Genomic DNA, 22,574 nt, shown 5'->3' with positions numbered 1-22,574 from the left:
TCTTGGTCTCGTCTTCTCTATCTGCCAGAGCCTGCCTTCACATGCAGGGAAGTCCTGCTTGCGGACTTCTCAGTGGTGCATCTCGTTGGCTGGTGTGAGAACAGGATCCTGGACTACATAGGCTACTGGCCTGATCCAGCACACTCTTCCTATGTTCTTATGTCAGATATTTTGAGGTAGATCCTTACTCCAGTTTCCTTTTTGTAATATAAAAGATAAGTATGTTCAGACTTTTTGTTTAGAAACAGCGATCACATAAATGTTGGTTAAATTATTTCTCCCTGTTGCCACCCCCTCCCCTGTACTTCCAAACTCTTTTAAAACTGTGTCGTGTCCAAATTTCATCCTCAAGCATATCTGATTTTCCATCAGTTGCCTGGGTAGAACTCCCATGAGGATGTTGGGGTTGTGAGGGCAAAGGAAGCAATAAAAGTCTTTTAATGGGAAGCGGGGAAAAACAGCAAGAGAAACAATATTGCTTTTTATTTCTGTCTGGTGAGGAGCGGATCGTTTCAGACTGTAGTCCGTATGAGTGGAGATGGTGCACACCTGCCTGCCTCAGTTTTTAGTTTGATTGAAATTTCGTTCTGGCCTGCCCAATTTATGACCCACCAAGCCACTGACAAACTATGGATGGTGTTAGGCTTCCAAGGGCTGAATCAACCAGTTTGTGTTATCCTGACTGGGGATAATAAAGGCAGATTTTCATGACTGAGCATAAAACAGACAAGTGAGTTTGGCTTGATGGATTGCAGAAGCTGCCAATTTGTGTTTCGGCTAGTGGTAGAGGGGTGGCATAGTGTAGTGGGTAGGAGCTGTAGCCCCCACCGGCACTGTACATAAAGCAGGATTATACCACTTTAAACAGTCACAGCACTATCCAAGGAATCCTGGGGACTGTGGTATGTAAAGTGTGCTGGGAGTTGTTAGGAGACATCCCCCTCTACAATTCTAACCAATCCCTCTTCCTAAGGAACTTTGGGAATTGTAGTTCTGTGAGGGGGATAGGGATCTAACAACTCTCAGCATCCTTTACAAACTACACTTCCCAAAATTCTTTCCCATGATTGCTTACAGTGGCCTGGTGCTACTTTAAGTATATAGTGCACCTGGCGCCTTAGAAACCTACTTGTGTGACAGGCCTGGCTCATATGCCATGGTAAGCCAAACTGTGTGTTATTGCAGATTAACAGGGACACCTTACTCACAGTCTCAGCTACCACCATGTTCGTTGCAGGGGGTTGGACTAGATGACCCTTGGGGTACCTTCCAATTCTACTCTTGCCATGGAGGAGCAAAGTGGCCATGAGATTCTCTCTGGGAGCCTGCACATTCACACTCTTCCAGTAAGCCTTGGTTTGTACTACTGTGCTGTATGAACCAAGCCATATTGTGACTTTTGACTGTGACCCTAATGTTAACCCTAATGAAACTTCTATTTTAAAGCTATTTGTTTTATTATTATCTGCCCTCTTTCCCAGCAGTTGGGGGCTGTAGATGTGCTTCTCTCCCACCCCCACCCCCCAGTTTATCTTTGAAACTACCGAGTGAGGTAGGCTTGGCTGAGCAATGTGGGTGGGAAGCCAAGGTCACCCAGAGAGCTCTAGGGCTGAGTGAAAGTGGAAGCTGACACTATTGGGGTGCTGTATTCTCCACCCAATGAGTTCACATCCCACACTTGTGGGGTGCTAGCTTCATGGTAAGATCAGAGTGAGAATCATAGGCCTGATTCATACGCACCTTAGGACAAGCAGCTGCCTGTCTCTCTCTTCCGAGCCTTCGTTTCTCTCAGCTAAAGGTCACAATCTGCTTCTGGATTGCAGCCCAAAAAAGGTCTCTCCTTCTTTTGTTTGCAAACTGTGGTTGTTGGAGCTTGTCCAGTGTGATCTCAGTCCCTGCACCCACCCTGTTTCTGTCGCATGTACCAAGGGGTTTTTTTTTCTGCTGAGTAAAGACATTAACCGCCCTGTTCCATTAGCGACAGAAGGAGGCTGGACTGTTGTCATTGTTTGAGCAGGAAGTACTGCTTCTTGGGTCTAATTCTCTCCCGCTCTGTCGGGGCTTCAACATTCTGTAATTCATGGCCTGAGGCAAGCGACACAGCCCGTTAAATTCATAGGAACAGAGGAAGTTGCCGTATACTGAGTCAGACTATTGTCCACTTCAGTATTGGCTACACTGGCTGGCAGCAGCTCTCCCATGTGCCGTGCAGGGATCTATCCCAGCCCTCTCTAGAAGGGCCAGAGAAGGAATCTGCATACTCTCCAACATTTTTCTGATGAAAATAGGGACAACATAAGGAAAAGTGGGGCATTCTGGGATCAAATCAGAAACTGGCAGGGCCTCTGTAAATTCAGGACTGTCCCTGGAAAGTAGGGGCACTTGGGGGGTCCGAATCTGTGACCTGCTGCATTCAAGGCAGATGCCTTTCCACTGAGCCACAGCCATTAGAATCACAGAACTGTAGAGTTGGACCACTTTTCTCAGGGAGGTGGAAGGGTTTTCCCAGGGTTGGGGAGCTTTTGGCCCTCCAGATGTTGATGGACTTCAGCTCCCAACATCCCTGACATTAGTCATGCTGGCTGGAGCTGATGGGAGTTGAAGTCCAACAGCATCTGAAAGGCTACAAGTTCCTCATCACGGGATTGTTCTCTGCTCTCCCCTCCATCTATGCCATGGTCCCCCCATGGGGGCACTTCCAGACTGTTGCAGTTTTTGGGTAGGATTCAATCACAAACTCACAAATTGGTGGGGATACAGGAGAGGGCCTTCTCCGTGGTGGCTGCTCCCAGACTCTGAAACCCTAGAGAAGCTAGACTGGCTCCCTCCTTGTTGTCCTCCCGCTGACAGATGCAGACTTTCTTGTTCCAAAAGGCTTTGGGGAACTGGCTACTTCTAATGAACGGGCTGGTGATGTGGCTGTTTTTATTGTCATTATTGGTATGGTTTTAATAGATTTTATATAGAGTACAGTGTTCCACAGGGCCTCTTTTAAAAGACTCGCCCTGTATATGTATATAGTTTTAATTCCATCAATGTTTAGTTGTTTTTTAAATGATTGTTTTTTTCTACATTTTAGTGGTTCTTATTTCCATCTGTAGATTGCCTTGAGTCCTGTCAGGGGGAAAAAGGCAGGGTATAAGTAGTAGTAGTAGTAATAATAATAATAATAATAATAATAATAATAATATAAAACATGCACAAAGGTGGGAGTTTTTGTGATAAAGAAAGTGATGGGAACTTGCATTGGAAAGTGTGGGGTAACAATTGCTTGACACTTCGTTGTCTAACTTCACTGGAAACAAATCAGGATGAATGCCCAATACGCAAGCTGTCTGGAAGAGATGTGAGAGTGAGTGCGCTGAGGCCTCAGGACCTTTTCAGGCACTGAGGGGAATCCTTTCCCAGGGATGAGCTGACAACAGGAAGCCTTGGGATTGACCAGGCCTAGCAGAAATGTTTTGACCCTCTCCTTCTCTCTTCTGCTGGCTAGCAGAGCCTCTGCTGTGTTTCTGTTTCAAGTGGAAACACTTACCGTAGATCCGTCTCAATGCCCTTTGGTCTCTCTTGACTTTAAACTGTAAGCTGCTTGGGGCAGAACTCTGTGTCTTTTTGTGCTTGTACTGCAGAGCGCCATGCATGACATTGGCACGTTCTAAAATAACATCTGTAAAATCAATCATTTCTTATTTAAAGAGGGAAGTTTAAAACAACACCACCACCCGGGTAAAATAACCTTCCCATATACTTGAATTTTTCATTCTTATGTTCCAGTTTTGCTACTCTTTTCCTTTTCCCCCTTTTAATTTTTTTACTTTGTCCTCCCCATCCCTGTTTTTTAATTGCGCTTGGAAATTCTTTAATTAAAAGTTTCATTCTCATTCTGGAACAATTTGATATTAATAATGCATATCCTATTGAGAGTATGTAATTGCTCATGGTTTTATATCTATTGTTCCTTGATTTTTATATATATTTCCTCCAGAATTTTAGGAATTTTATCACTAAAGTCTTGCTCTCTGCTTCAGTGGGGTCGGGTGCAGAAGTTATGCTAGCTTTTGGAAAATACTAACTTGTAACCTTGGGAATGCACACCCCTTCACCTTTCTGAGCCACACATTGCCCTCTCTCTTCCCTTTTTGCCTTTTCAGTGGCGTTTGATTCAGTGCAAATCACGCTTAATGCTAACCACGAGAGAGGGACTGGGGCAGGGCCTTAGTGCTGCATCAGTATGGATAATAGGCTTGACATTGATCCCGCCCAAGAAGAACGTAAGGGTGTCGTAACCATATGTGGGTTTCAGTATTGTTGAGTAAGAGTGGGAGATAGAGGTACTGGGTTGTGTCCAACTAACATTTATTCTGAAACAGACCTAAGTTATTTATGTCCATTAATGTCAATTTGTCTAGTCTTAGTATGAAGTGGTGAATGCAGTGGTCATGTGGAATGGTGAGCTGGGTGGTTGTGTGAATAGTGGGTTTTATGTTGGTTGGAAGTTTGTATCATGCTGCCTAATAGTTTTCACTAACCATGTGTTATTATGGTTATTGTGTATTTATATGATTAGATTTACCTTAATGTAAATTATCTGAAATTGTGGTTATTGCATCTCCGTGTATTTTAATTTTCCTTCCCGTAAACCATTTTGAAATTTCTGTGTTGCAAGTAGCCTATAATCGACTAGATGAGGATGACAATGCCTCTGAATGCTGAGAATCCCAAGAGGGTAGAATCATAGAATCCTAGAGTTGGAAGAGACCCCAAGGGCCATCGAGTCCAACCCCCTGCCAAGCAGGAAACACCATCAGAGCACTCCTGACATATGGTTGTCAAGCCTCTGCTTAAAGACCTCCAAAGAAGGAGACTCCACCACACTCCTTGGCAGCAAATTCCACTGTCGAACAGCTCTTACTGTCAGGAAGTTCTTCCTAATGTTTAGGTGGAATCTTCTTTCTTGTAGTTTTTTTTAAAATGATATTTATTAAGATTTCAAAAAAAAGGGTTACAAAAGTAATAAAAAGAGAATAAAAAGAAAAAAAAAAACAAAAGATACAAAATACAGAAAAAATGAAGACAATTAAAAATAAATCCCTCTTTCTATGTCTTACTTTTCATTTACTTGTTTCCTGACCTCCTCACACCTCCCTTTTTTGTAATCCAGTTCTAATGGTTAATTCAGCAAATCCTTTCCCTCTTTGTTTTTATCTTATTTCTTTATCTTAACATATTATAGCCTTATGTTTTCATCTATTATCAATCCATTTTTACATATTCCTTTTTAACATTATTGCTAAAACCGCTTCTTTTCATTCCGACATCATTTTAACACTCATTAATTTTACAATGTTTCTGTAGATAGTCTTTAAATTTCTCTTCTTTCTTGTAGTTTGGATCCATTGCTCCGTGTCCGCTTCTCTGGAGCAGTAGAAAACAACCTTTCTCCCTCCTCTATGTGACATCCTTTTATATATTTGAACATGGCTATCATATCACCCCTTAACCTCCTCTTCTCCAGGCTAAACATGCCCAGCTCCCTTAGCCGTTCCTCATAAGGCATCGTTTCCAGGCCTTTGACCATTTTGGTTGCCCTCCTCTGGATGCGTTCCAGTTTGTCAGTGTCCTTCTTGAACTGTGGTGTCCAGAACTGGACACAGTACTCCAGGAGAGGTCTGACCAGAGCAGAATACAGTGGCACTATTACTTCTCTTGATCTAGATGCTATACTCCTATTGATGCAGCCCAGAATTGCATTGGCTTTTTTAGTTGCTGCGTCACACTGTTGGCTCATGTCAAGTTTGTGGTCAACCAAGACTCCTAGATCCTTTTCACATGTACTGCTCTCAAGCCAGGTGTTTTGAACAGAGAGGCTGTTCTGCTCAGTTCCTGCTTTCAGGCTTCTCAGAGGCATCTCGTCAGCCACTGTGAGAACAGGATACTGCACTATGATGGGCCAGGGGCTTGATCCAGCAAGCTCTCCTGATGTTCTTAGTAGTAGTAATAGTAAACAATATGCTGCTTTGGGATTGGCATTCACAGAGTGGCATTGCAGAGTGGCTCTTCCAGCCCCCACCCACTACAATCCAATGCAAATCACCATTTGCAGAGATCTGATCTTGTGTCTGCAGCTGGGCTTGCTGTGGCCCAGAGGTGAGGGGTGGGGTGGGGAGTTTGGGCTCAGAACCCTGCCTCTGATGAAACTTTAAAACACAGGCCCCGTGCTCCAAAATGTCATTTTTAAATTGCCCATGCATGTAAGAGAATTTTTGGGTTCAGAGCTGTCACTTCTGGAGGATGGAGAATATGAATTTAGCTGCACTGCCACATCTGACGGAGGTAGAGGGGGAAGACCATCTGCGTGTTGTTGATCTGGTTATATATATTCCCCCCCCCCAACCTATTGTAATTAGCAGCACATTTGGGCTGAAGATGTTCTGAGCCATGCACAGGCTGTTGAAGATGTTACACCTCCCTGCATCTTGCTAGCCCTAATCTTAGCTGCAGATGGCACAACTCATGCTAACAGTCACCCACTTGGGTTTGCAGCTTCTGAAGGAATTGGCAGATTCGAAATCTTTCACACACATATCCAACTTGTCATGCTGCTCAGCTTGGTGTACATGCTTGCAGGTGGCGCCATGTCCTGCTGGCCTAGGACAATTTTTGCACTGCTAGGCATTTAATATTTAAGCAGTATCCTGCCATATTGGACAAGCCCCGACCCTTAGCTTTTTCAGAATACTGAGCTAAATTTATTATTGAACAGTTCATTAATTCTTTCTGTTTTTTATTGTAAATAAAGATCCTTTCTGTCTGGTAAGCTCTGACAAGAATCATTTCCAGCGAAAGAAAAGTGTTTACAGATGTTTAATTCCCGCCCCCCCATGCAACAACCATTAGTGCAGATACTGGTAGGCAAGTGAGCTATGAACTTTAGCGTAATTAATTTTAGTTGTAAAACTGCTTTAGGTGTGAGGAGGTAAAAAATTACAAGTGTTGCATTTACATTGATTGAATTCAAATCCTAATCCAATACTTTTAGTTCAGGTGTCTATACTCCAAAACATGATTTGTGTTTCTGTCATCCAGGCAGATCATGGTTGGCTGCACTCCTTCCCTGCCTTCACTCCTTCCCTGCTAAATGATAGTCTCCAAGGGTGCCAACACCCCAAATTGTGATTTGTTGGTTCAGTTGCATCGTCAAAGTACAGTTGGCCTGTACTGTATTATACAAGGCAGCTGAAAATCATGGTTGCAGAACCTTGTTTCATAGCCACTCACAAAGTATGGTGGTTTGGATGATGGTGGTTCAAACATTATGACAGACCGTTTGGCATCATATCTGAACCATATTAATGGTTTTTCTGGTGTAAACTTGGACGGTTCACTAGTTCTGCTCACATGTCAAACCAAACCATGAACCATGGTTTATGAAGCTTGACCATGGTTTGGCAAGACATCCCAACTGACAAACCATAGCTTGTGGTTGCTTCATAACTAAGAATGGACAGATGCATATTTCTGGACTGTGCCATTTTTATACGTGTTTCCTCCTGTTTCTGCATTAAGCTGCTTTTTAAATTTATTTAATATATATTTTAAACCTATTTTCTCTTAAAGCACCCATTTCAAAAACTGCATTTTGATACCTTTATTTGAGCTTAGAATTGGGTCAGAAAATTCAGAAAGCACTAAAGCCACTGGATAACTAAATTCTGACCTGTGCATTAGTCTGGGAAGTACAGGTCAGGTCAATTAATGCTGAAATTTGCAAATATCAAATTCTCCAAACACCACTAATCTGAAGTGGGATTTGCAAACAGCACTTTGTGATACATATGGATTGCTGTGATATTGATGTTATCCAATTATTTCTCTCAGCCCTAGTTCCTTGTTGCAAAATGGGAACAAAAATAGGTACCCAGGTATAACTGAGGACAATTTTTTGCAGCTTTAATTAATGGGGGAAATACAGAATTTCAGCCTGTGTAACTTTCCTTCCCTCTGTGGTGCCTTGACATGGTAAGCTACACTGGCTGAAACTGCTGTTCTCCGTGACTTTTCAAAGGCACAGCTGGCAGGGAGGCTGGACTTGCATAGTTGCTGTGAGACTGAAATACCGTATATAGTGGTTGAAATGGACTTTGTACTTAAAGCACTGCAGTCCTTATGGGGAGTCAAGAGACTGAACTGATGTAAAGCCCCCCCCCCTTGTAATCCCAGGGTGTCAAATCAAGAAAAACCAGTCCTAGTCGCCTTCTGTTTTATGTTCCAATTTTGTGTGTGTGTGCGAAGACAGCTCGTTTATTTTATTTAAGGCCTGAGTATGTAGTCAGTTCTTAAAATTAACTGATGGGCTGTTGACTTGTCACCCTGTGAATAAAACCTCATTGCTTTGTAATTTGCTTGACAGGGTTCTGTCCTGTTGACAGTGTGCTCATTACAGGGAGAATATAACCCAGATGTTGGATCCCTGTTCTCTGTTTTGCATGTACCTTTCTTTCATTTGTTCATCCTCTCTGTCTGTTAATCTGTTTATGGTGCAAATTGGTTCCCAGCCGCAGAGTCCCCCTTCCCGGCGTGCCTAACTGCTGAGTGGAAAATGAATGGATACAACAACTGTCTGGGATTTAAATGGGCACAATTTTATTGATTTCAGACGTAGGAAGGTTTGGCATAGGCACTGGGTGTGTGTCCCTCTCAGCCCCCCTGCTGGAGGATCGAGGCATGACAGGTTCTATTCAGGGGTGGACCCATCACAAAAGCAGGTTTACGCGCATGGCCCCCAAACACTGAGGGAAGCTCTGTGGCCCGCTAGCCCTACGCATTTGGCTTTATGGACAGAGACTTCACTCCAGACCCCTCTAATGGGGTACCCTTTTAATGTCGCCACAGGGAAGACGGGGTGGAAGACATGCTATAGGATTCCACCCAAGGCCTAAACCGCCAGAGTTCTGACTAGTGCTGTGGAGAAGGCGAAACCTGCAGAGCTGGGGAAATTCCTTCCCGGCTCTGAATACGGTAACCGCCAAAAGACCTCAGCAAAGCGCTCCTAGCTGAAAAGGAAAGGGTTAGAGCAGTACAGTGGTACCTCGGGTTACAGACGCTTCAGGTTACAGACTTGGCTAACCCAGAAATAGTTGTTGTTGTTGTTGTTTAGTCGTGTCCGACTCTTGGTGACCCCCTGGACCAGAGCACGCCAGGCCCTCCTGTCTTCCACTGCCTCCCACAGTTTGGTCAGACTCATGCTGGTAGCTTCGAGAACACTGTCCCACCATCTCGTCCTCTGTCGTCCCCTTCTCCTTGTGCCCTCCATCTTTCCCATCATCAGGGTCTTTTCCAGGGAGTCTTCTCTTCTCATGAGGTGCCCAAAGTCTTGGAGCCTCAGCTTCAGGATCTGCCCTTCCCGTGAGCACTCAGGGCTGATTTCCCTCAGAATGGAGAGGTTGGATCTTCTTGCAGTCCATGGGACTCTCAAGAGTCTCCTCCAGCTCCATAATTCAAAACCAGAAATAGTACCTCAGATTAAGAACTTTGCTTCAGGATGAGAACAGAAATTGCACGGCGGCAGCGGGAGGCCCCATTAGCTAAAGTGATATCTCAGGTTAAGAACAGTTTCAGGTTAAGAACGGACCTCCAGAACAAATTAAGTTCTTAACCCGAGGTATCACTGTGATCAAGTATGAATGAAGGGAGGGGAAGGGTGGGTGACGCTCCCCATCGACTGGATGCTGTGCAGAGTGGTTGGCTGGGCTAAGTAAATGGCCAAGGCCCGTCCCCTCCAGGGCCGCTGCAAATTTGGCAGCAACCCGTGAGCCTCCATGTCAGCTGGAGTGGCGGAAAGAACATTCCTAAAATGGCACCATGCGTCCGGGTGAAAGGGGAGGTGTTGGGCTGCAACAGCCGCTCACTGGCAAGATGGTAAGCGGCCATTCCCAGCTCTGCTTTTGTTGAACAAATAACAAAATGTTTTATTAATATTTGTATACTATCTCTGTGTCAAGAAATGGCCACAGTCAATAAGTATCCAAAAGAACAAAAGAAACTATAAAATATCTACAATATATTTTGAAAAGCTTTTTGCCCTCTATGTATTGGACACCTCTTAAGATATTGTAACCAAAATATTCATGATAGTTCCCAAAGTCTAGGAGGAGCTTTTCATCTCTCTTTGGGAACTGTTGGACACAATTTTTAATAGAGATGGAGGACAGAACTTTTCAAAACTGCACTAATTTCAGGGGCAGACGGTCCCATTTCTGTCCTGAAGAGAAATGGGAAGCTGCTGCCCCCCGCCCCCCGCCACGGAAGCTTTCCTTACCTGGGTCTAGTAGCCCACAAAATGGTGGTGGCAGGTTCTCACGAGATCTCACTGGATGCCACTGCCACACCTTTTTTGCTGGCGGCAGAAGTGGCAGGGTGGGTGAGGCATCCGTGGGGCACCACCTCTTGTGGTTCCACTTGCCAAGGCAGCTACCTCATCCTGCCTCATGGGCAGGCCGGCCCTGACTGATTTTAATCACTGATTCCAAAAATTTTGAAAGTAGTTTTTTGGTTTTGTAGAATTCGTAGAATTCCTGAGCAATGCTGGGATATTATAAACAAAGGCATTACAGACAAATGTCGTGGCTTAAAACAGTTTAAATCCCCTCCAGTCATATTAAAACAGCAGCAATAGTTAATAAAGCAGCAGTAACTCAGGGTAAGAGGCAAGTTCCAAAAATCTGCTTGAAAGGTTCCTTCTTAGCTGTCAACTGAAAAGTGAGGAAAGATGGGGCCAGGTAGGTTTTGGTAGAAAAGCCGTTGCAAAGTCTGGTTGCCACAGCAGAAAAGGCCCTAACTTTCCTAGGGAGGCTGCCTTATCCCAGGTCAAACTATTTGTCCACCCAGTCGAGCATGGTCTACTCTGAGTCAGAGCAGCTCCATGAGAGCATTTTACTATTCTGTAAATTCAGTTCTCCCTGTATCATTTTGAGATTGTGCTCCCTTTTTGGCCGGAGCCTTCCTATGTATGCCATCCAAGTTGTTGTTTTGCACAAATTTTGATCTTGTTTATTTTTTCTGCTGTTTTGATGTGTCATTTAGTCGTTGACCAGTTATGATTGTTGGATGCCACCCTGGGAAGGAGTTAAAACTGAAGGGCAGCATATAAAAGTGTTAATTTAATTAACTGAACCATCTTCCCCCTGCATTACACAAACACAGAGGATTGTTGTGATGTCGAATGGGAGTCTGTACACTCTAGAATATGTCACAGAGTCCTCTGAATTAGAACACAGCGTGACCTGCTTATTGAGCATTGATGCCGACTTGTTTGCAGGGAGGATAAATGCTGTTGGTTCAAAACCAGTATTACCTCACACTTCTGGGTTTTTCTGCGTCACTTTCCTCACTGCGAAAAGTCAGATCTTTTGGGGAAGCAGGTTTCTTTCATAAGACTTCTCAATCATGCATGCAAAACCCTGCTCTGCCACTGCACCTTGGCCCTTTCCCAAGTGTGCAAGGGTTCTGCAAAAGACGCTTGGGGTTTATTGGCTGAGGGATTCATAGGGTTTCCTGGGGTTAGGAAGTTAGCCCTGTGGGAGAGCAGGAGTTACTGAAACTGCCACAAAGATAAGCTATGGCTGCAAGTATTAATTGAAGTTCACACAGCAATTGCCTTTTCATTAGCTTACTTATTTGGCCTGGAGGAACAAGAATGGTCTGACGTCATTGTATGGAAACCTAAAATGCAATTTTGTGTTTCATTCTTTGTGATTCAAACGCAGGAGTGTGCAGGCAGTGTGTTTTGTCAAATATAACCATGCAAGCATGAAGTGGCCCACCCCAGGCTCCCTGCGGCATATTAGAGGCATGCAGCAGATTTTATATATTAACACTGCAAGCCACATGCCTGTTCTTCCAGACCCTTCAAGTGTGCCTCCATTTTCCAGGGACAGTCCTGGATTTACAGAAGCCGTCCCGGTTTCTGATTTTATCCTGGAATGTCCCGTTTTTCCTTAGGAAGTCCCTATTTTAATCGGAGAAACGTTGGAGGATATAGAGTTATGTGACCCCCAAGCCAAGGAAATAAGTAACTATACAACCTCTAGAAGACAATGGAAGGTAGCCCTGGATAGTTTTACTATGATTTATATATGTTGGAAGCTGCCCAGAGTGGCAGGGGCAACCCAGTCAGATGGGCAAGGTAATAATAATAATAATAATAGTAGTAGTAGTAGTAGAAGAAGAAGAAGAAGAAATAATAATAGAATAGGACATTCCTATTTTCATCGGAGAAATGTTGGACAGAATGTTCTTCATTTTTGTGGTTGACTGCTTTGAGAAGGGAGAAGGAAGCCGTCCTCCACACCTATGCTTAGCAGCTTGCCAGCAAGTCTGCAGCTGCCCCAAAATTCAGTTCTGATGTGGCAGCTGGGGAAGGCTGGCTGATTCTCTTCATAAAGCCCCTGGCCTCCCATGGACATGGAGCTGGCCACTGTGAGAGCGGGATGCTGGCCTTTGGCCCAGTTTTCTTAAGCTCTGGAAGACGTACCTGTCTGCAGTTCAGTGGGTAGGGAGAAGAGCAAGTGACTCTTAGCTCTGGAAAATCAGATCCGTGCCCTTGGGTAAGGCTTCCCTGCTGGCCCTTGGCTGCTTAGGTATTCTCAGATTTCTGCTCTCCCTGCAGTGTGCTTATCTATCCCTCAGTGCCTCCCTTCCTCCTCCAGTTTGGTCCTTCTTAAGTTCTGCTGCAGTAGAATTCCTTAAGCACACAGGATTCATTTGTGGGTATCACCACCTTTTTCAGTTTATCAATTACTACTGGGCTCCACCTTAGTACACTACCTGCCTGACCCTGGGGTGTTAAAAAAGGGTGGAGCAGGAGTGGTGGGGGCTGCCCCTTCTTGACTCTCCCCCAGCAAGATTAGGCTCCCACAGTGGATCAGAAATGAGCACCCTGATGTCTGGCTGTACCAAGAACAAACCTCCAATCTTTTTTTTTTTTAATAAAAAAAGCACAAAACTTCAGCATCTTCAGGTTCAGCTGGGTTATGTTTTGCTGTTGCTGATTTTATTTATTTAGTTCTTTTACTTTAATACTGTGGTTGTTTTGCTCTGTTTTTTAACTTTTTCACGCACTGGCTCGTTTTTAGTGGTTTATAACTTTTTATTATTAGCTGCCTAGAGACGTTGTTAAATGGAAGGTACACAAATAAATAAAATAAAGCAATACCCACTTTCTTCCACACTATGTCTGATTGTAGAAACTTTGCCCTCCCTTTGTCATCTCCCCACTCCCACCATTTGCAAACTAGTAAAAAGTCCCATAGGTGAAAAAGCAAAAGGCGTCCTTTTGTCACGGGCAGTGCCAGTGCTCCAGATCTTTGCACCATTTGGGGCACTGTTTCATCCTTCCAGCCTCTTGTTCTTGCAGTCTGGGACTCTTTTGGTTTCTGACATTGCCTCTTTTGCTGCCTGCCTTTCACTCAGGATTATTCCCCTGCAAAGTGGTGCCTTTGCAAGCCGCCTCAGAGTCTCGCTCTCCAAGGAGTACCTCTGTTCATTTTTTACAGCTCCCCGCTTCTCCATGGCAACATAGCTTAGTGTTCCCTGCAGAGCAGAGAATCCGTTTTATTTCCCGTGTCTTTCCCCCTTCCTTCCCTTCTTCCCTTCCCCTGCCTTCCCCTCCCTTCCCTTCCCCATCCCTTCTCTTCAACTGGGCTTTCCTGTCCACGGACATGGATGTTTTGCTGGGCTTTGTCTGTCACCAGAGTGTGCAGTGATGAGACCGGTGGCCACAGCAGTTCAGCAAGGCTTCTTAGTGAAGGATGGCAGAACGAGGGAACGCTTTGGGAGCCAGGGTGAGAAAGAAACGCGATCAAACACCGCTCTCAGGTTTTTTCCAAAAGGTAATTTGCAAATGCAGGGTGACAACACGGTTGGTTTTTGTCAGCTGGTAAAACTAAGCATCAGGGGTGGCACCCTTGCTTTCTCTCTTAAACCACCAGCAATTTTGATAATAAATATCTACACACCTGATTCAGAGGTGGAACAACAGGGAGGCAGGTTGGCCTTTCCAAGAGGAAATTTTTAATGGGCTAGTATTGTTCCAACCTGTCCGGCAGGTGAGTCATTGGTAACCAAGTGACTTGTACGTATTTTACTTCTCACTTATTGCTGCCTTGTAACAAAGGTGGCTCTTATTTGAACAGTTTATGGGGAAGACTGTGAAAATATAATATGGCTTAGGGCAAAAAAGTATTTTTACATGTTGGAGTAATTTGATAGCAACATTGCTACCCTTGTAGTACAGGTTAGGTGTATATTGTTCATCCTGAGGGTTTGTTTTTCAGTAGGTGGGGATGGATGGATTTGCAGGTTTTTGACACAGTTGAGTATCAACTTGGGAGCAGCTAGCTGCAAAGAGCACCTATTGGGCAATGTCTCTAACATCACCAGACCCTGGGGCCATGTTTCATGGTTTATATATGCTTGTGATTTCTCCTCTCCCCCAGGAAGGTGAAAATGGTAATGAATATGTACCACTTGTAATACATTTATTATTATTTTATTTAGCTATAAATTTATTTATGGGCCTTATTTTTGGGTATATGCCTTGGAAGGCACTTAAATATAATAAGACACAAAATTGCATGTTACAAACAAGAAAAATGTAAAAAAAAAGTTAAATAACAGTGTTGTTGTTTTAAAAACTGGCCAGTTAATCCAAGCATTAACAAAACAGCAAAGTGTCTAAAATATAATGAATAATATTAAAACATTTTAAAAACATTTTTTAAAAAAGCCTTCCACAGGTGGTTGGGGGGCGGCCATGGGAGAATGGGCCTTTTCTCTCCCATGTTAGGCCCACCAGGCATCAACCTTGTACTCATTTTGATGCCAAGCAAATACATATTTTCCTGGATTGCATTGGTAAAACCATTTTTAATATGTTGATGTGATTTTATTGTATTTCTTACTTGGTTGTAAATAGCTGGAGGAATTTCATAATGGGATGCAATACATACATTCGATGAACCTAACCTAACCTCTGGATGGCTTATTGCCCCATGGCTTATCGCTTGCTAATGTGTGTATAGCAACCTAGTGCATCTCACGCTGCTGTTCTGGTTGTTGTTGTTGGTAGTTTTTATTATTATGTGTCTCCAGGCCTTACTCTCTCAAAGGGGTTGTCAACATATTGCCCTCCAGTTGTTGTGAACTACAACTCCCATCAGCCCTGGGCCATTGGCCTTGCTGGGGTTGCTGGAAGTTGTGTTCCTCAGTATCTGAAGGGCATTGTGTTGGCTTCCCATGATATAGATGAAGAGGTCTTGCCTCTTAGGTTAACCTTGAACCTAATTGGCCCTGTAAGTGCCTTTCCACAATGTGTCTGCCTTGGAGAAGTTTGTACTAGCAGTTCTCTTTGGCAGTGCTGTGGAATTGGGGTTTGTGACTTGCAGATGGGGAATGAGTAGTTGTGAGGAATCACAGTAGTCAGACATCAATCAGGGTTGCCACTCACTTGGGTCTGCCGTAATTTTTCAGATGCCAGTGTATGACACAAGGGAGCGTGTTTGGGATGTATTGAAAGCAGGTAGGCTCATGGGCGTGGTGCTTGCAGCTGAGATCTCTGGAACCAGGGAAGAAGCTTTGATGTTGATTGCACTGAGTAATATGAGTCGTCATTTGTAATCTGGGTTGCTGAAAGAGTGTGGTTGGAACACAAGGCTGTTTGCTTCAGTCGAAACGAGGGAAGATCCAAAGGCCCTCTGATGTTTGACAGATGAGAACAGGAAAACAAGCTTGCAGAACCTCTCTTTTTGCACCGAACCAACTTCATCAGCACCCGCCCCCCCAGCACTGCCACCACACTCACACTTGCCTCTACTCAGTAGCAGTTTGTCATCTGTTGATTTAAGAGCCACAAAGAGTGTGTGTTTGTTTTTAGGGTTAAAGATGAATTGGGGGGGGGGAGCAAGTTTTCCTTTCTTAGCAACAGTTCAAAGCAGGCCTTTGAAAAGTAGTTCAAAGTATTTGCAGTGAGAGATGGGGGAATCCCTCAGTTTTGGTTTCTCTCTCTTCCTCACTTTGCCAGCCTTAAGTTCAGCACAATAGATTTTGCACATCAGTTTGTGACTTTTTTTAAAAAAAAGTCCTCATGAAAATTCATCAGCATTTTAGTATGTATTTTGTCTAATGTATGGATTTTTTGTAAGCTATTTGCTCAGCTATAATCTGTATATTTATATGTTACTTTCACTAATATATTCTCAAAAGTTACTATTTGTTTTTATCTTGCTCTTCAGCCAAAAGGCCCCCAGAGCAGCTTACTGACCAATAAAGAAAAAGAGCAGTTCCTCTCTCAGGGTTTTGGTCTAAAATACATGACACAAAAGTGATTGAAGGCATAGCTCAAGTTGGTAGAGCATGAGACTCTTAATCTCAGTATTGTGAGTTTGAGCCCCACTTTGGGTAAAAGTTTCCTGCCTTGCAGGGGGTTGGACTAGATGACCCTTGTGGTCCCTTCCAACTCTACAATTCTATGAAGAGGAAAATGCTCCCTCTTCCCTCCCCATCCCCTTTTCCTGATCAAGCCTGACTTGCCTGAAATCACTTGGCGCTCCTCATTAACTTACCTTACGCCTCCCAGTTTCACAAGTAGAGCTCAAAATACCCAGTTGCCTTTTTGGTCTGTTCATCTTCTAAGATAGTAATCTTCCAAGACATGAATTTGAAAGCATGGCCCTATAGTCATGGTGTTACTATTTTTTGTTTAGTTTCAGATAGAATTTTTAACTAACCCTTTCCTTTTACCTTTGCCTTTTTAAAACCCTTTTAAAACCCTTTCACAGTGTGTGAAATACTGTGTCCTTAAGTGTTTTTTGTTTTTTGTTAAGGTGGGGGTTATTGCCCCTTCCCATCACAGGTGTGTGCATGGGGGGAGTTGGCTGGGCCCGGGCCAAACCTAATATCTAAATAATAAAAAGTGGCTTTGCAGGTCCCTGCCCATGCTCAGTTGTAGCAGTGCATCGTGGTTAACAGGCTGCTTCTCTGCACCTTCCAGTCAGCTGCACCCTGCACCCCCAGCCATGCCCACCTCTGTCCACAAGGCTGGCCCACCAGTGGGTAGGGGTGGCACCTTCCCAGTTTGCCTCAAGTGGCAAAATGGGATAGACTGCCTTGTTTGTCCAAGCCATGAGCATCGTGGTGCATACAGGCAGAAGAGGCATGGGAGAGCTGTTCTTGCAAGAATGGGAGCGCACTTTGGCTGGCTTGTGAGAACTGCCCACCACTTTTTGTGCAGAGAGGGGCTGCATTTATGGTGCGCTTGCATGTGGCAGCCCTGCATTGCTCATCACCTCGAGCAACAGGGCTCACCCCTCCAAGCAGACTTAAGGATGTGCTTGATTTGACGCACCTGAGCACCCCACAAGCCGTACACCCTGAGTGTTTTTGCAAGATTCCCTGGGTTTCACACCCTAATGGAATGTGCTGCTTATGCCTATGCTAACTATATAGCTTTGTATGAAAAAGGTAACATTGAGCAAGGTGGACCAGTGGTTTGACTCAGCATAAGGCAGTTTGTTCTTATCTATTCTCCTTCCACCACAATCAGGTTTATTAGAACAAAAGCTTGAGAGGTGGAGACAGGAGAGCTGGCATAAAGCCCTTTGACCATTAAGTCCAGCTCTTGGGAAAACTCGCTTGGAGTGCTTTAATGCTCCAAGCACTCAAGTGTAGTTTGGTGCTCACCCAATTCCTTTCCTTAGGATTTTTTAAAATCCCACATAGAAAATTTGGCCTTTTCTTCAGTTGTAGCAAAATGAGGTGGGAATGAGGTGGTAGAAATTGTAGTATTTTAGACTGGAGGTGGAAGGATTGCATTTTGCAAAACTCCCTTGTGGAAAAAACTCTGGGGTGTTAAAAAAGCTAGCAGAGCAGGGAGCTGGCTGATTTAGGACTTTTCTCCTTGATAGACTAGTTCTGTATTTTCCAGGGTGACTTTGATTTTGCTTCTTGCTTTACCTGAGGAATATACAAAAATGGGGTCACACACCAGCATCCTGAAGTTTTACCATCCATCTTACCATCTCAGGGTTCTGTCTCTACATTTTGAAGCATGTGTATAAAACAACAAGTGCGCCAAATGTCAGCTTCCTTGTCTGCATGAGGGTAGCTTAGCTGCTTCAGAGCACAATTAGAACCCACTTTTTAACTGATGTTGTTGTTGATGATTTACTATTTATATTCCGCTTTTCCAAAACAACAAAATGTTGCGCTCAGAGCAGTTGATAACGGCAGCATTTAAAATTAACAAACATTACAGCCACCATAATACTTTTGAACATGCGCTAGTGTATAAATAAAGCAAAAAGCAAATACATCAATGCAATTCGATACAAATTCATAGTGATTTGAGGTATCAGAAATAGCTGCTGAGCAGCAGCCCTGTTCCAGTTGACATAAACCGGGAAGAGGCTTTTGCTCCAGTGCATCAGCAGCAAGACCTTTCCCAGCAAGAATATAAGAAGAGCCTGCTGGATAAGGCCAAAAGCCTATCTTGCCCAGGATCCTGTTCTCGTAGTGGCTATCCAGAAGCCCAAAAGGAAACCTTCAAGCAGGATCCAAGAACAAGAGTTCTCTTCCCTCCTGTGGCTTCTTTGCAACTGGCATTCAGAAGCATTGCTGCCTCTGACAGTGAAAGTAGAACATAGCCATCCTGGCTAGTAGCCATTGATAGCCCTCTCCTCCTCCATACGTTTGTCTAATCCCCTTTAAAGCCGTCCAAGTTGGTGGCCATCGCTGCCTCCTGTGGGAACGAGTTCGTAGTTTTACTATACCCTGAATGGGGGGATTATGGGGTTGTCTTCGTTTTTATTATGTATTTTGTGTTTTTTATATTGTGATTTTATGTTGTGAACTGCCCTGAGAGCTACAGGTATAGGGCGGTATTTAAATTTAATAAACAATGTCTTTTCTCTAGTCTGTCCTGAATCTTCAACATTCAGTGCCACTGGAGGTCCACATGTTCTATCCACTCTCTACCCAGCATGCATCATCTTACAAACTTCTGCCAAGTCACTTCTTGCACACCTTTTTTCTAAACTAAAAAAAAGTCTCAGATGCTTTAACCTTTCCTCAAAGGATAGGTTTTAGTCTTAGTTTTTAGTATTGATTTCTTTTTCACTTTTGAAGAGAGGAAGCAAATCATTTCTATGTTGTTTTCAGAGGGGTGGGTCAACAGGTTCCATAAATGGGAGGAGAATTATTGTTGTTGTTTTTTAAAGTTTTTCTCTGATTTTTCCATAATTGGTTGCACATTTAACTATTTGTTTATCATTTCCATACTCCAGTGGACTGTCCTTTGAGGCCAAAGTCAAAACAAAATAAAAAAATTCCTTCCAGTAGCACCTTAAAGACCAACTAAGTTAGTTCTTGGTATGAGCTTTCGTGTGCATGCACACTTCTTCAGATACACTGAGACAGAAGTCACCAGACCCTTCTATATAGTGAGAAGGTGGGGAGGAGTATTACTCAGAAGGGTGGTGGGATTGGGTGATTGGCAGATAGCTGTGATGAGCCTGTTGACGACTCTTAACGACTGTAATAGGTCTTACAGGAAAAAGCAAGGGGTGAGAAGGTGAAAAATGGCTTTGTCATGTATAATGAGATAAGAATCCAATGTCTTTGTTCAGACTAGGTCTCTCCATGGTTTTAAGTTTGGTAATAAGTTGCAATTCAGCAGCTTCTCTTTCCAGTCTATTTCTGAAATTCCTTTGTAATAGAACAGCTACTTTGAGATCTTGTATAGAATGTCCTGGGAGATTGAAGTGTTCTCCTACTGGTTTCTCTGTCTTGTGATTCCTGATGTCAGATTTATGTCCGTTTATTCTTTGGCGTAAGGTTTGGCCTGTTTGTCCAATATAGAGAGCTGAAGGGCACTGTTGGCATTTGATGGCATTTGAGGCCAAAGTGTCTGAAGCTGTTGCATGCTTCTATCACATTTTGTTAGTATGCAAACCCTCTTTTATGGTGATGTTTCCATACTTAAGGCAGGGCCAGTGCAGTAAGGCATTGACATCCCCCTTTTGTCAACAGAGGTTGAGTAGGACAGAAGCAACTGGGTGGCAGGCTGTGGACTTAGTGGCTAAAACACGATTTTCATGTAGACCTCCTGCTGAGTTAACTTGAACTCATTCATACAAAACCAGGGTATTTCCAGACAGGTGTTTATAGTGGGACAAATGCCTCAGGCATGAAAGGGTGTTTTGGGGGGGTATTTTTTTGGTCACCCATATTCTGCTTCCCCCTTAATGCAGATTTACCCTATCCAGGGAAACTCAGATAAGTAAAAGAAAAAACTTCTGTTGCCAGTGACCTTCTTGCAAATATCTCAATAACCTGTTTGGAAAATCAGCCCTCCATGTGGAAGCACACTTGTAGACACATATAAAAATCATTCATGGGTTGCCTCCAGACTGTTAGCCTTTTCAGGAGTGATTCAAGTGCCCACTGGAAAAGTAGGTTTGTGCAATTAAAGTGGATTGAAGTGCTCTGTTGCCCTGGCACAACGATGTTTCTTTTTTTAAAAAAACAGTCTGACTTCTTGTTGTTGGGCAAGTGCTGGGGAAACACTGAAAAGTGTAGGATGAACAATGTATTAATGGGAAGGCACATAAACACCCCAGAGGCAAATCAGGATGAGTGCTCATTGTTACATAACGCCCCCTGCAAACAAATCAAATGCATTCTCAGTAAAGACCATATGAAGCCTGTCTTACTCTCTGCATAACATTTGTGCAAACAAATCAGGATAAATATCCAATAAACAGATTGTTGTTGTTTGCTTGTTATTATCTAAATTTCAATACTGCCCTTCACCCAAGGACCACATGGAGGTTTACAGTATACAAACACAAAATGCATAGCATAGAAACAAACAAAAACAATACCCCACCATAATTTACAAGGCCATAGATTGTTTAATTAGCCGAAGGCCTGGGTGAAGTTTTTGCTTGTTGCCTAATGATATTGATCACCTGGAGATGCCCATGGCCAGCCATTCCTGCCCATGCCTTTGTTTTGTTAGGGAGGTAGAATAATAGAATCGCAGAGTATGAAGGGACCACGAGGATCATCTAGTCAATCCTCTGCAATGCAGGAATCTTTGGTCCAACGTGTTGCTCAGACACATGACCCTGAGATTAAGAGCCTCATGCTCTCCTGACTGAGCTATTGGCTGGTGGTTTCTAAGTGGAAAAGGCTGCGGGAAAGACAGTGCAGCTTCCACCCAGCTAAGGGGTGGGAACTGATCCTAAGGTATTAGTGTGAAAGAAATTGTATTTTTAAGTGGGGAGTAAAAGTTCTGGGAGCATCTGGTATATTTCTTTGTTTTAACAAATGCTTTTCTAGCTGAGAGAGTGTCATACTTTGGTCCAATGTGCACGGAAGCAAGGGGTAAAACTGATCAAATGCCGAAAAGTTAGCCTGTGCCTCAGTCTGAGGCCCTCTTTGAGCTCGGGGCAGTGGATCAGCCAACTGCTAGGAGTGTGGTTGCTGGTGGCCTGCCCCTCTGCTCTTTTTGCTTTCTAAGTATACTGAGCGCTCCAAAATGCCAACCCAATACTGCTGCCCCTTGAACTTCTCACTGCTCATGCGATGATAACGTGGTCCACAGGGGAGGAACGAGGGAGGTGCTAGGATGGTGTGGTACCCATTTGCTGTGAGGGCTGCTTTAGAGAGAATCTTCCACTGGAGAGATGCTGGATCGTTCGCAGAGTTACCTGCCAGTTCAGTAAGAGAACTGGAGGAGGATCCTTTTGTAATGTGGGTTTAAAAAAACCCCAGCTGTCTTCTTGTAGATCCTTAAATGACTTGTTGCTTGGGAAAAGTAAATATAGCCAGGAGAGCAGATGGAGAGCTTCTTGCTGCAGCTTGAGAGTCGAGGTTTGTTAACAGACGTTTGTAACATGTTTTTTACTCTCTTTTTTGTATTTTTAAGTACTGATAAAGAAATGTTTGCTTTTTCATCTATTGTCACCATTTTTCTCCTCTTTTTAAATGTCTCTGCTAGATTGCAGTCTTAATACAGTCCCCCATCCCACCCCCAGAAATATAGAAAGCTGTTTTGTACCAATTGCTTCTTGCTCCATATTGCCAACACAGACTGGCAGTGACTCTCCCGGGTTTCAGACAGGGAGCCTCTCCGAGCCCTACCTGGAGACGCCAGCGGGGGACTGAACCCGGGACCTTCTGCATGCATTCAGGTCACATGTCCTACAGCTGAGCTACAGACCTCCCCCCTCTCCCATTCCCCCCCCCCATTTCGATGGTAGAGTGCTTTCATTTTGGAAAGAGCATGTCTTCCAGTTTGCTTTCAGAAGCAAAGCAGGATTTGCGACCTCCCCCCTCCCGCCCCATGCACTTTCCTCTCACATCTGGCTTTTAAAACAGACTTTTCTCATAAGTCATAAGTGAAATACTGTAAAGAGGTGTATATGACAGTGATTTCAATTTAATGTCCAAAAGAAAATTGCATTAAATATTATGGTTCATAGTACAGGGGAACAATTATGCGGGGCTGATGTCAG

General features: G+C 43.8%; 1 protein-coding gene across 7 annotated transcripts in view; it reads left to right on the top strand.

Moving 5' to 3' along the window:
* The window catches only part of PITPNM2 (phosphatidylinositol transfer protein membrane associated 2), a 186,349-nt gene that overhangs the window by 17,677 nt on the left and 146,098 nt on the right, over positions 1 to 22,574 (top strand). The window contains exon 1 of one of the 7 annotated variants that reach the window (XM_081841581.1): positions 13,623 to 13,889. The exons of the other annotated variants lie outside the window; for them this stretch is intronic. The gene's annotated coding sequence lies outside the window, so the exon portion shown is untranslated. Of the gene's footprint in view, positions 1 to 13,622; positions 13,890 to 22,574 lie in introns of those variants that run through there. 7 annotated transcript variants of the gene reach the window in all.

This window comes from Podarcis erhardii (assembly GCF_964252035.2).
Source record: "Podarcis erhardii genome assembly, chromosome: 15".
Taxonomy (NCBI): Eukaryota; Metazoa; Chordata; class Lepidosauria; order Squamata; family Lacertidae; genus Podarcis; species Podarcis erhardii.
Note: the sequence above shows the minus strand (reverse complement) of the source record. Positions and strands in the feature narration are given on the sequence as shown.